A 15,244-nucleotide genomic window follows, 5' to 3' on the forward strand; every position below is an offset into this window, starting at 1 on the left:
CATATTTATTCTCACAAATCCCTGTCATTTATCAGTCTAGATTTTCACTAATTCATTCCTTATCCTATATTTCATTTTCCATATCTCAAGTCATTTTGTGACGTCCAAGAGTGATTGGACAACATGGATATAACCTAAACATTAGTTTTATTAAATTTTTGGAGCATCTCCCACCCTTTTTCTCATTATCATTGTGAGATAATTTGATACACTAAATCGTTAAAAATCTTATACATTATGAAGAACATCATACTACAAATGATTCAATTTGAAGAACCAAATTAAACATCATATATACACAATTTTAAATAAAACCTATTTTCTATTTTTTATATATAAAGTTTTCTTATAAAGCCCGTCCTCTTTCTATGCACTCCAGAGAATATTATCCTGTGCGCTTATTCATAGTCTTTTCATGACATATGATTAAGTTTTACCGACTTCTTACGCCAGCTTAACTTTGCCTAACATAACAAATTGAAGTTAGAGATGGGGTAACCAAATGTTTCTATGTGCGTGCTATAAAAGTCAAATATGAAGCTTGAATAAGAACTTAACAAGCTATATTCACGAATTCAACACTTGGAGGGTAATCAAATCAATAACAGAGATGAAAGAAGAAATACGATGTTGGTTGTTTGCTTATTTATAGACAACCGAGGGGGAGGGGGGGAATTTTAGAATGCACACATCTCTTGAATAAGGAAAAGAGGAATACAATGTATCCGCTTTCTTTCAAGATGTCTGTGGGTTGTGGGTCTTTCTTGATGTGGATAATAATGCTGCAAGCTCATTTCTCATTTTCAGCAGCATGTTTAAAACATGAGAGAAAATACTTGCTGGATTTCAAGGCTGGTCTTGAAATTACCTCAGGTCGGTTATCCTCTTGGCGGGGATTGAACTGTTGCGGGTGGGAGGGTGTTGCCTGTAATTATCATACATCCCATGTCATTCGCCTTAATTTAAATAATGATTGGTACCACCACCGGTTGAGTGGGGAGATTCATTCATCTTTGTTTAATCTGCGCCATCTACAGCACTTGGATCTCACACGGAATGACTTTAAAGGTATTTCTATTCCTCCCTTACTGTCAAAACTGCAGAGGCTTTCATTTCTTAGCCTGTAAGATGCTGAATTTGGTGGCGAAGTCCCTCTGGAGTTGGGAAATATGTCACGCTTGCCTCATTTGGATTTGACAAGTGACTGGCGACATATGTTGACGAGTAGTAAGTTTGATGTATGGGTAAGAAATCTAACAAGCCTAGAATTCTTAGATATGACTTATGTGAACCTGACAATGGCGAGGCCCTTAGCGGTCTTGCCAATCTTTCCCAAATTCACATGTATTGGTGTAAGCTGTCAGGTAATATTCCAGATCTATCAAACCTCACCCGTTTATCACATTTAGATTTAGCTTATAATTCATTCCCGTTTGAACTACCTACCTGGTTTGAGAACGTCTCCTCATTGATTTCACTTCATCTCGAGGGTTGTGATCTAATTGGTTCCATCCCTTCCAATTTCATGCCCGTTCAAAATTGAGCAAATTTCTTAGTATTGGAAACAATATCTGGAAAGGAAAGCTTTCTTTCTTTCTAAACCACTCTTCCTCCCTTGTTGCGATGTACCTCAACTCTTGCAATTTAGGATGAGTGATTTACCCCGTCATTACAAATTTTTCAAAACTTGAGACCTTGTATCTCCGCTGGAACAATCTCCAAGGAGGTATACCGTCCTCTTTAGACAGCCTTTCGTCCCTTGCGACTCTGGACCTTAGTTACAACCAGCTAACTGGTCAAATTCCCCCGTCTCTGTGTGATGTTTCGGCATTACGCGAACTCCATCTAAGCCATAACCAATTGTCAGGAACAATTCCAGATTGCATTTTCAAGATGTCCAGTTTAAAAGTTTTGTCACTTTCTTCCAACGGATTAACAGACAACATTTCACTTCAACTTTTCGACAATCTCACTCACCTTCAAGAACTGGACCTTTCTGAAAATCAGTTTCACATTAACATCTCTACTAGCTGGGTTCTTCGGTTTGCCCATCTGAGGCAACTTGTTTTGGGGTCTTGCAATATAGAAGGCAACTTTCCTCCATTTTTGTCCCAGCATTTTCAATTGAAAAGATCTTTCAGATAACAGTATTGTGGGAAATCTACCTTCGTGGCTGTGGGATCTTCCTAATCTTATATTTCTCAATCTTTCAAATAACATGCTGGAAGGTTCTCTACCCCGGAAGATATCTCATACTTTCAGGACAGTGGACTTGCATGGAAATGGATTATATGGCTCTCTTCCTGCTCATGATTTTTTTTCATACTTTCTCGATCTGTCAGATAATGAATTCACGGGCTCCATTCCTGAAACAAATGGCAAATTTTTGTTTCTATCATTGTCAGGGAATAAACTGACTGGAGAAATTCCAACGTTTGCATGTACCGGTTCAACTGAAATTGCAGATGCATTGGAGATTTTGAATTTGTCAAATAACAAGCTAACAGGTATGATTCCTAGAAGCATTGGGAGCTGTTCCAGTTTATCAGTTTTAAATTTAGCTCAAAATGTTTTGCAAAGGGAGATTCCAGAGAGCTGGGAAATCTAAAGGTTCTTCGAACACTAAATCTCAATGACAATAGTTTGCAAGGTAGAGTTCCTTCATCCATTGCCAACTGCATTAAACTCGAGTTCTTGACTTAGGAAATAACAATTTTGAGGGTAGCCTTCCTATTTGGATTGAAAAGTTGATAGATTTGAGAATTCTCAGTTTAGCTTCTAATAAGTTCAAAGGCAACATTCCATCTAAGTTGGTCAAATTGCAGAATCTTCAAATTCTTGATTTACAGGAAATATTCCTCGAAATGTGAGCAAATTATATGCTATTGTCAATCAATCACAAAGTAATGATGTGCAACAAACGTATGGTAGTTCTTATTTTCCAGTGGAAGGCTTTGACCATCTTCTATAATATGTGGATGATGTAACCATTTGGATAAAGGGAAGGAATCTAACCTACAAGAAGATAATCAATTCAGCCAAGTTCATCGATCTATCACATAACAATTTGTCGGGTAATATTCTTCTAGAATTTGGATTCTGTAAGGGTTTGATATCTCTCAACATATCAAAAAATAATCTGAGTGGCTCAATCCCAAAATCCCTTGGAGCCTTGACTCAATTAGAGTCGTTGGATCTTTCACAAAATAGGTTGTCAGGAAAGATTCCTTCTGAACTCTTAAGTCTCACATTCTTGTTGTTTTGAATCTTTCAGACAACATGCTGTCCGGATTAATACCACAAGGGAAGAAGTTCTCAACCTTTGGGGCTTCTTCTTTTCTAGGAAATCCCAATCTTTATGGACCTCAACTTGAAAACTGAACACATAATCTTAGTTTGGATAGCAAAGAAAATAGTTTTTTTTTTTAATAATACAGTTGTAGATATTGTAATGGATCAAAGGTGGGCAATGGGGCTGGGGTTAAGTTATGGAGTGGGATTTGCAACTGTGATTGCAGTTTTGCACTTCCACATAAAATGGGGATCCATATGCTTTGCTCTAATGGATAATTTAATCTATCATCTCTTCGAACATTGAATCCATAGAGCTACTTTGCTTCCAAAACCATTATGTCATAGATATGTACTAATATGTGTGGTGTTACTCATATTAGTGTTGGTTTATTTGTATTGTTATAATGTATGCAACAAAAGAATATTTTCAATTTGGTATAAAGCCATGAAGCATAAGTTAGTGCACACTATGAAAAGTGAACATTCCATTGAGTGTTAATTTAATACTATTTTATTTTTGTACTATCTTGTCATCTACTATATTTAGAGTTCGTAAATTTTATGGTTGCATTGACCCTTTTACCACTTGATTTAGTTATATGTATCTTCACTAGCATATTCATATTTTAAAAAATCTATGTAAAATGTGTGGAGAGATCAAATTTCAAAATATTTTACATTCATAAAGATGAATAAATCAATGAACGTGAATCTAATATTTTTTGGCCGATGAGTAGTGACCATGAACTTCAATAGAGTTGAATTTTCTTATAGTTTACTATGGTATCAAGGTATTAGTTGGGTGCGGATCTGCTAACTTCCTTTTCATGCTTTTGTCTCATTATACTAGTTCCTGTACTTTAAAGACAAAAAATATGGAAGCATAGTCAAGGTGTGTGAACCATTTTACAAAGCAGCTCAAATAAATGTGGTCTTATGATCTACCATGGTTTTAAGATAATTACATTTATAGTTTAGTATAAACTAGCATTACCTATATTTTAAAAAATCTATGTAAAATACAAAGATAGTAAATTTCAAAATATTTAGCATTGAACATATATATGAATAATTCAATGAATATAAATCTAATAATTTTTTTTGTCAATCATTAATGACCATGAACCTCAATAGATTTTAATTCTTTAACATTTTCCTACTACATCAACATATGAATAAGGTGTTGCTCTACAAACTTACACTTCCTAATTTTGTCTCATTATATTGGTTGTCTTACTTTAAAGATCAAAATATAGAAGCATAAACAAGGCATTTGAACTTTGAATAGAGGTCTATTAGGCCATGTGGGCTTGAATTATGAAATTTTGTGTTTTATGATCCTAGAATATTGTCTTAGGTGTTTTGAAGGATAATGATGCTCTTAATTGTGTTTGATAAGGTTTAGGTTCTTAAGGATTAAAAGTTGCAAAATTTGCATAAATGTTGTCATTGTTGTCAAAGCAACTTTTGAAAAGTTGCCAGTTGGAATGTCACCTCTCTCCAACGGTCACAACCGTTTCAAAGTTGGTTGTGGTCATTGAGAGAAGCCTATTTATGCTTATACAATTGATGAGAAAGGTTGTTGATGGTATTGGATGATTTGGATAAGTTTGGTGGAAAGTGTGGAATGAAACAAATCTGATTTTGCTAGAATTGTGTTACTTTTCCGTACTGTCTATACAGAGTATTGAATGATTTTGTAAAAAATTGGCTTGGAAAAGTAGATAATTGAGTTACCTTTCAAATGAACCTAGTCTGACCCGTTGAAGTGGGGTTTCGAAGGAGATATTGACAATTTGCTTCTGTAGGTCCAAAAACCCTTAAATTCCCTAGGGTGTTGCATAGATGAGGCCCTAACTTGCAGTCTAGCCATTGGTTTTCAATGGTCTTTGGTAGGATGCAATTTAGGAGGGTGTATTATGAGATTCCAAATGGGTGAGATCAAATTATTTGGTTTGGTATTTTTACCACCAAGCCCTAGTCTAAACTTTGTGAGGGTTTAGATTAGAACAGTCAAGAATTGATTGATTGTAAGATGCAAGACATTGATGGAAGGATTTAGATGGTTGAATTGGTGCATTTATAAACTAAAAAATTCCTATTAAGCATTGGATCCCCCTTGTGATCCCATTCCCATATAATTCCTTTGTAACCTAGGCCTAATTTGATCAACTAGGTTTGTGACCCAAGTAGGTGTCTAGGAATGCTCCAGCAAGTTGGGGATCTAGTTATTTGGAGTCTAAAAGAAGTTCCAAAAGGGTATTTGAAACTATAGTTTTTTTTGGGCCTTTTTTGGTACTTTTTCGAGTAAAGACTGAAAAAGCAGTAAAATAGGGCTACTAGTCAGGTAGGTGCAAATAGGGGTAAAGAACAACATTTACAATCCTTGTGAGACAAGAAGGTTGTGGAAGGTCTTGTTAGGAACTAAGGACATTTAAAGGTGTTTTCCAACCTTGTGAGGTGTAAAATCCAAGTTTTGGTTTTGGTGTGATTGAGGCCTTCATAGGCTTAAGCATTGTGAGAGTGAAAGGTGAGTGTGTGTGTGGGGTTTGCTACTCTACTGCTGAAGATCTCTGCATCAGGTGGTATCAGAGCTCTAGAAGAAATTGGGAAGAGTTTGAACCATGGGAGATTGGACAAAGGGACAAAGTGAAGAGGAGATACCCTCTAGAGTCACCGATGTAGAATTGGCTAGGATAGTGAGGGACCAAATAACCAAGAACAAAAGGATGGAAGCGGAACTAGCAAAGTTGAAGAAGGATCAGGCTGGGAAGGAAGTTGGCTCAAACTCTAAGGAATAATAAGAAGGAGAAGAACAAGGAGAGAACCCAGTCGTACTTGTAGATCAAAGGCATTTCATTGAAGCCCTTAAGAGAGTAGGTGGAAGAGATACTAAAGCAGAATTACCTATGTTTCAAGGGAAGATGAATCTAGAGGAGTGCATGGACTAGATTAAGGCCTTAGAAAACTATTTTGAATATGAGGAGGTGGTGAATAATCAAAGAGTAAAGGTGGCTAAGTCAAAATTGAAGGGTCCTGCCATTAGTTGGTGGAATTTCCTACAAAGGGAAAGAATGGTGGAAGGTAAGAACCCCATGACTTCATGGAATAGGATAGTGTTAGAAGTTAAGAAGAAATTATTCCCCGACAATTATGAGATAATCCTACATAAGAAACTACAAAATTTGAGGCAAAAGAATTTAGATGTTAGTGCTTACAAAGAGGAGTTCCCCAAAATGACACTTAAAGAAAAGATACCAGAAAGCGAGACACAAAAGCTAGCAAGGTACATGAATGGCCTTAAGTTCAACATTCAAGATGAACTAAGTTTGTTTAATCTTGAATCAGTGCATAAGTGTTATCAAATGACACTTAGGAGGAGAAGCAAAAGAGGAGAGGAGAACACCATAATAGAGGAAGAGATACAAATTCAAAGGTAAGGGGAGATTCAATGGTAGAGGATCATATCCTAAACCCGAAGGAGAAACAAGCAATCAGGAACATGAGGGAGATTCAGGGAACAAAGGTAGTTCTAGAGGGAGAAGAGCAAGTGGAAGAGGAAGATTTGGTGGAAGAGGACCTAGTGTTTTCACTGGTAGGTGTTTCTCTTGTAACTAGGTGGGACATCAATCCTTTAGGTGTCCAGAGAAGCAAGGGAATGATGGTCAAGGGAGTGAAAGAAGAACGCATTTCATCCAAGAGGAAGATAGTCAAAGCATGACCTCTTACCACACATCAACTTCAAGATCTACAAACTCAGAGCAAGGAGAGCTCTTGATGATAAAAATGACTCTCTTGAAGGAGCCAATCAACAAAGAACCACCTCAAAGGAAATCTCTTTTCAGAACCACCTTACAAGGTAAATTTTGTAGAGTCATTGTGGATTCTGGGTCCACAAATAACATAACTTCTATTGAAATGGTCAGCAAACTTAACTTGCAAATAACACCTCATCCATGTCCCATTAAAGTATCTTGGTTAAACAAGGGACAACAAATGTTGATTAGTGAACAAGTTTGGGTAGACTTCTCAATTGGTGAATATAAGGATAGAGTATTGTGTGATGTGGTAGAAATGGATTCTTGTCATTTGTTAATTGGTAGGCCTTCGAAACATGATGTGGATGCTAGGCATGAGGGTAGGAAGAATGTCTACACCATCACCAAAAATGGAGAGAACTTTACCATGACCCCTCTCCCAGATGACAGTAAGGATAAACACATTGTGACTAGTGTCATGCTAGTAGATGAGAAAGAGTTCATGAGGGATTTGAAGGAGAAGGATACTCCTTCATTTTCCATAGTTGTCATGCCTAGTGATTAACCTAAGAAGTAGCCTAAGAGACATGAGGCAAGGGGGGAAGTAGGGCCTAAGGAGGTTCAAGATCTGCTAGATAAGTACAAGGGAATAGTTGCAGACAGTACCACATATAGCCTACCTCCCCAAAGAGAAATCAGTCATTGTATTGATGTTATATCGAGTGCTACACTACCTAACAAGGCAGCCTATAAACTGCCCCCTGAAAAAAATGCAGAAGTTGCAAGACAAATCCAAGAATTACTTGAGAAAGGGTTCATTAGAAAAAGTATAAGCCCATGTACAGTCCCAACAGTGCTAGCTCCTGAGAAAGAAGCGACATGGAGGTTGTCTATAGACTCTAGGGCTATCAACACGATAACAATAAGATATAGGTTCCCAATGCTGAGAATACAGGATTTAATGGATAGTCTAAGGGAGGCCAAGTACTACTCCAAAATAGACTTGAAAAGTGGTTATCACCAAATTAGGATCAAAGATGGAGACCAATGGAAGACAACATTTAAGACCAATGAAGCCTTGTTTGAATGGATGGTAATGCCATTCGGGCTTTCCAATGACCCTAGTAAATTTATGAGGTTAATGAATGACGTTCTTAAGCCCTTTAACAATCATTTTGTGGTAGTATACTTGGATGATATATTGATTTTCAGTAAGGATAGAAATGAACATCCGATGCACTTGGATTTGTTATTGAAAAGGTTGCATGAGGAGCAGTTGAAGGTCAACTTGGATAAGTGTGTTTTCTTGCAAGAGGAATTGGTGTTTCTTGGATTTGTTGTTTCCAAAAGTAATATGAGAATGGATCCATCTAAGGTGGAGGCAATCCTCAATTGGCCCACACCTAGGTCCTCAAGTGAGGTAAAAAGTTTCCATGGCTTAGCAAGCTTTTATAGAAAGTTCATAAGAAATTTCAATAGGGTTAGTGCTCCTATGATAGATACCATCAAGGGTGGAAGAAAGTGTCAATTTACTTGGAATGATGAAGCTAACAAGTCTTTTGAGTACTTGAAAACAAAGATTGCAGAGCATCCCATCTTAATCCTCCTTGATTTTCATAAGGTATTAACTATTCAAGGTGATGCATCTAAGAAGGCTATAGGAGGAGTCATGAGTCAGGAGGGTAAGCCTGTGGCCTTTTTTAGTGAGAATTTAAATGAAAGAAAAACAAAAATATTCAACCTATGATCTAGAGATGTATTCTTTGGTACAATCTCTTAGGAAGTGGAGCCATTATCTATTGCCTATGGAATTTGTTGTTTATACTGACAACCATGCTTTAAGATTTTTGTACAAGCAGGAGAAACTCAATCACAGGCACATGAAGTGGATCGAGTACCTTCAAGCTTTTACATTCACTATCAAGCATAAGAAGGGGGTGGACAACAAAGTTGCAAATGCTCTTAGTAGGAGGAACTTGGTAAGCCAAGAGATCCAATTGGAAAGAATGGGGATCACTGTTATGAAGGACATGTACCAAGAAGATGCAAATTTCAAGGAGGCTTATGAGGTTTTTCAAGCCATGAATGAAAGGTATCATATAGATTTTTATCAGTATATGCTTCAAAAAGGTTTACTTTTCAAGGGTAGTCAGCTTTGTATTCCTAATTGTTTAATGAGAGAGAATATTGTCAAGGAGAAGCATTGTGGGAGCTTGTCAGGATATTTTGGACTTGATAAGACTCTTGAGTTGGTTAGAAGGTTCTATTTTTTGCCCGGAATGCAATCAGATGTGAGGAAATTTGTTTTAGAGTGTGTGGTGTGTCAAAGAGCTAAAGGTACAAGTTCAAATGCAGGCCTCTACACTCCTTTAACAATCCTTACCAAACCATGGGATTCAGCCAGTATGGATATTATCTTAGTCCTTCCTAGGACTAAATCAGGTTATCACAGTGTATATGTTGTGGTGGACCGGTATTCAAAGATGGCACACTTCTTACCATGCAAGGTTACACATGATGCTTCTAATATTACAGGTTTATTCTTCAAGGAAATTGTCAGACTTCATGGATTACCCTTGAGCATTACCACGGACAGGGATCCTAAGTTTTAGGGACTTTTTTGGACAGCTTTGTGGCATAAGTTAGGGAATAAATTGTGTTTCTCTTCTTCTTAACATCCTCAATCTGATGGGCAGACTGAGGTAATAAATAGGTCCCTTGAAAACTTGTTAAGGTTCTTGACCAAGGAGCATGGAACTACTTGGGATACTATTCTCCCACAGACAAAATTTTCCTATGACTCTGTGAATAGAAGTACATGGTTAATTCCTTTCAAAATTGTGTATGGTACACATCCCAAGGGTATTCTTTAACTTAGAGATGTGAAGAATATTGATATAAGAAGTGCTTAGGCATATGACTTTGTTGAAGTCATGAAGGATATACACTAACAGGTAAGAGACATGTTGATTCATACCTCTGAGAAATACAAGCAAGCAATAGATCTAAAAAGGAGAGATGTTGAATTTAAGGTGGGAGATATGGTGATGATTCATCTCAACAAAGCAAGACTCCCTAAGGATAAATACACCAAGTTTCTCATGAAGAAGATAGGTACTTTCAAGGTCCTCAAAAGATGTGGGAACAATGCATACAAAATAGATCTACCCTTAGATGTAGGACTGTCACCTATATTCAATGTTTTTTGATGTATATGCATAGAAGGGTGTTGTTGATGTTTTTTGTGATGTAGGTCAATCTGATTCCTCTACTGCAGACATGATGGAAGGACTTCCCACAAAACTCCAACCTGAAATTGAGTGTATTTTGGATCAAAGGGCCAGCAAGCAAACAAGGAGGAAGACTTATTTGTAATACTTAGTCAAATGGAGGAATCAACCTTTATAAGATGCTACATGCATGACCTCAGAAGCCATTTAGAAGACAAGAACCAAAATTGCAGACATACCCACTCAAGGGACTTGAGTTTCTTTGACTCGGGGAGTATGGTGCAGGGCACCTCTTCTTTTCATGGTGTTTTCATGATTTAGGGGTGTCTAGTATTTTTTTTATGTTTACTTGTGTTGTAATAATGGGTTGGATCTCAAGGATCTCCCTAGATGTAATAAAATGCCTTTGTGTGGTCAATAACCTCTCAGGGGTGCACATATAAGCCTAGAGGTCTATTAGTCCATGTGGGCTTGAATTATGAAATTTTGTGTTTTTATGATCATAGAATGTTGTATTAGGTGTTTTCAAGGCTAATTATTCTCTTAATTATGTTTGATAAGTTTTAGGTGCTTAGGGATTAAAATTTGCAAAAGTTGCATAAATGTTGTCATTGTTGTCAAAGCAACTTTTGCAAAAGTTGTGAGTTTGAATGTAACCTCTCTCCAGTGGTCACAAGCATTTCAAATTTGGTTGTGGTCATTTAGAGAAATCGATTTATTCTTGTACAATCTATGAGGAAGGTTGTTGCTGGTATTGGATGATTTGGAGAAGTTTGGTGGAAAGTGTGGAATGAAACAAATCTGATTTTGCTAGAATTGTGTTACTTTTCCGTACTGTTTGTACAGAGTATTGAATGATTTTGTAAAAAATTGGCTTGGAAAAGTAGATAATTGAGTTACCTTTCAAATGAACCTAGTCTGACCCATTGAAGTGTGGTTCCGAAGGAGATATTGACAATTTGCTTCTGCAATTCTAAAAACCCTTAAATTCCCTAGGGTGTTGCATAGATGAGGCCCTAACTTGCAGTCTAGCCATTGGTTTTCAATGGTATTTGGTAGGATGCAATTTAGGAGGGTGTATTATGAGATTCCAAATGGGTGAGATCAAAGTATTTGGTTTGGTATTTTTACCACCAAGCCCTAGTCTAAACTTTGTGAGGGTTTAGATTAGAACAGTCAAGAATTGATTGATTATAAGATGCAAGACATTGGTGGAAGGATTTAGATGGTTGAATTGGTGCATTTATAAACTAAAAAATTCCTATTAAGCATTGGATCCCCCTTGTGATCCCATTCCCATACACTTCCTTTGTAACCCAGGCCTAAGTTGATCAACTAGGTCCGTGACCCAAGTAGGTGTCTAGGAATGCTGCAGCAAGTTGGGGATCTGGTTATTTGGAGTCTAAAAGAAGTTCCAAAAGGGTATTTGAAACTATAGTTTTTTTTGGGCCTTTTTTGGTACTTTTTCAAGTAAAGACTGAAAAAGCAGTAAAATAGGGCTACTAGTCAGGTAGGTGCAAATAGGGGTAAAGAACAACATTTACAATCCTTGTGAGACAAGAAGGTTGTGGAAGGTCTTGTTAGGACGTAAGGACATTTAAAGGTGTTTTCCAACCTTGTGAGGTGTAAAATCCAAGTTTTGGTTTTGGTGTGATTGAGGCCTTCATAGGCTTAAGCATTGTGAGAGTGAAAGGTGAGTGTCTGTGTGGGGTTTGCTACACTACTGTTGAAGATCTCTGCATCAGGTGGTATCAGAGCTCTAGAAGAAATTGGGAAGAGTTTGAACAATGGGAGATTGGACAAAGGGACAAAGTGAAGAGGAGATACCCTCTAGAGTCATCGATGTAGAATTGGCTACGATAGTGAGAGACCAAATAACCAAGAACAAAAGGATGGAAGCGGAACTAGCAAAGTTGAAGAAGGATCAGGTTGGGAAGGAAGTTGGCTCAAACTCTAAGGAAGAATAAGAAGGAGAAGAACAAGGAGAGAACCCAGCCATACTTGCAGATCAAAGGCATTTCATTGAAGCCCTTAAGAGAGTAGGTGGAAGAGATACTAAAACAAAATTACCTATGTTTCAAGGGAAGATGAATCTAGAGGAGTGCATGGACTAGAATGAGGCCTTAGAAAACTATTTTGAATATGAGGAGGTGGTGAATAATCAAAGAGTAGAGGTGGCTAAGTCAAAATTGAAGGGTCCTGCCATTAGTTGGTGGAATTTCCTACAAAGGGAAAGAATGGTGGAAGGTAAGAAACCCATGACATCATAGAAGAGGATAGTGTTATAGGTTAAGAAGCAATTTATCCCTGAGGATTATGAGATAATCCTACATAAGAAACTATGAAATTTGAGGAAAAAGAATTTGGATGTTAGTGCTTACAAAAAGGAGTTCCACAAAATGACACTTAAAGAAAAGATACCGGAAAGTGAGACACAAAAGCTAGCAAGGTACATGAATGGCCTTAAGTTCAACATTCAAGATGAACAAAGTTTGTTTAATCTCGAATCAGTGCATAAGAGCTATAAAATGGCACTTAGGATTGAGGAGAAGCAAAAGAGGAGAGGACAACACCATAATAGAGGAAGAGGTACAAATTTCAGAGGTAAGGCGAGATTCAATGGTAGAGGATCATCTCCTAAACCCTAAGGAGAAACAAGCAGTCAAGAACATGAGGGAGAAGCAGGGAACAAAGGTAGTTTTAGAGGGAGAAGAGCAAGTGGAAGAGGAAGATTTGGTGGAAGACGACCTAGTGTTTTCACTGGTAGGTGTTTCTCTTCTAACCAGGTGCGACGTCAATCATTTAGGTGTCCAGAGAAGCAAGGGAATGGTCGTAAAGGGAGTGAAAGAAGAATGTATTTCATCCAAGAGGAAGATAGTCAAATCATTACCTCCTACCACACATCAACTTCAAGATCTGCAGACTTGGAGCAAGGAGAGCTCTTGATGATAAAAATGACTCTCTTGAAGGATCCAATCAACATAGAACCACCTCAGAGGAAATCTCTTTTCAGAACCACCTAAAAGGTACAAGGTAAATTTTGTAGAGTCATTGTGGATTCTCGGTCCATAGATAACATAGCTTTTATTGAAATGGTCAGCAAGCTTAACTTGCAAATAACACCTCATCACTATCCCTATAAAATATCTTGGTTAAACAAGGGACAACAAGTCATGATTAGTGAACAAGTTTGGGTAGACTTCTCAATTGGTGAATATAAGGATAGAGTATTGTGTGATGTGGTCGAAATGGATTCTTGTCATTTGTTACTTGGTAGGCCTTGGAAATATGATATGGATGGTAGGTGTGAGGGTAGGAAGAATGTCTACACCATCACCAAAAATGGAGAGAACTTTACCATGACTCCTCTCCCGGATGATAGTAAGGATAAACACATTGTGACTAGTGTCATGCTAGTAGATGAGAAAGAGTTCATAAGGGTTTTGAAGGAGAAGGATACTCCTTGATTTTCCATAGTTGTCAAGCCTAGAGATTAACCTAAGAAGCATCCTAAGAGACATGAGGCAAGGGGGGAAGTAGGGCCTAAGGAGGTTCAAGATCTGCTAGATAAGTACAAGGGAATAGTTACAAACAGTACCACATATACCCTACCTCCCGAAAGAGAAATCAGTCATTGTATTGACCTTATATCGGGTGCTACACTACCTATCAAGGCAGCCTATAAACTGGCCCCTGAACAAAATGCAGAAGTTGCAAGACAGATCCAAGAATTACTTGAGAAAGGGTTCATTAGAAAGAGTATAAGCCCATGTGCAGTCCCGACAGTGGTAGCTTCTAAGAAAGAAGAGACATGGAGGTTGTGTATATACTATAGGGCTATCAACAAGATAACAATAAGATATAGGTTCCCAATGCCGAGAATAGAGGATTTAATAGATAGTCTAGGGGAGACCAAGTACTACTCCAAAATAGACTTGAAAAGTGGTTATCACTAAATTAGGATCAGAGATGGAGACCAATGGAAGATAGCATTTAAGACCAATGAAGCCCTGTTTGAATGGATGGTAATGCCATTTGGGCTTTCCAATGACCCTACTACATTTATGGTGTTAATGAATGAGGTTCTTAAGCCCTTTATCAATCATTTTGTGGTAGTATACTTGGATGATATATTGATTTTCAGTAAGGATAGAAATGAACATCTGATGCACTTGGATTTGTTATTGAAAAGGTTGCATGAGGAGCAGTTGAAGGTCAACTTGGATAAGTGTGTTTTCTTGCAAGAGGAATTGGTGTTTCTTGGATATGTTGTTTCCAAAAGTAAAATGAGAATGGATCCATCTAAGGTGGAGGCAATCCACAATTGGCCCACACCTAGGTCTGCAAGTGAGGTAAAAAGTTTCCATGGCTTAGCAGCTTTTATAGAAACTTCATAAAAAATTCCAGTGGGGTTAGTGCTCCTATGATAGATACCATCAAGGGTGGAAGAAAGTGTCAATTTGTTTGGAATGATGAAGCTAACAAGTCTTTTGAGTACTTCAAAACAAAGATTGCAGAGAAGCCCATCTTAATCCTCCTTTATTTTAATAAGTTATTAACTATTGAATGTGATTCCTCTAAGAAGGCTATAGGAGGAGTCTTGAGTCAGGAGGGTAGGCCTGTGGCCTTTTTCAGTGAGAATTTAAATGAAAGCAAAACAAAAATATTCAACCTATGATCTAGAGATGTATTCTTTGGTACAATCTCTTAGGAAGTGGAGGCATTATATATTGCCTATGGAATTTGTTGTTTATACTGACAACCATGCTTTAAGCTTTTTGTACAGGCAGGAGAAACTCAATCGCAGGCACATGAAGTGGATGCAGTACCTTCAAGCTTTTACACTCACTATCAAGCATAAGAAGGGAGTGCACAACAAAGTTGCAGATGCTCTTAGTAAGAGGAACTTGATAATCCAAGAGATCCAATTGGAAAGAATGGGGATCACTGCTATGAAGGACA

At 37.6% G+C, this 15,244-nt stretch overlaps 1 pseudogene; it reads left to right on the plus strand.

The window, feature by feature from the left end:
- Positions 1 to 779: 779 nt before the first annotated feature.
- Positions 780 to 3,381, plus strand: LOC131037917 (LRR receptor-like serine/threonine-protein kinase ERL1; annotated as a pseudogene).
- Positions 3,382 to 15,244: the final 11,863 nt, after the last annotated feature.

The sequence above is a fragment of the Cryptomeria japonica genome, chromosome 8, assembly GCF_030272615.1.
Source record: "Cryptomeria japonica chromosome 8, Sugi_1.0, whole genome shotgun sequence".
Classification (NCBI taxonomy): domain Eukaryota; kingdom Viridiplantae; phylum Streptophyta; class Pinopsida; order Cupressales; family Cupressaceae; genus Cryptomeria; species Cryptomeria japonica.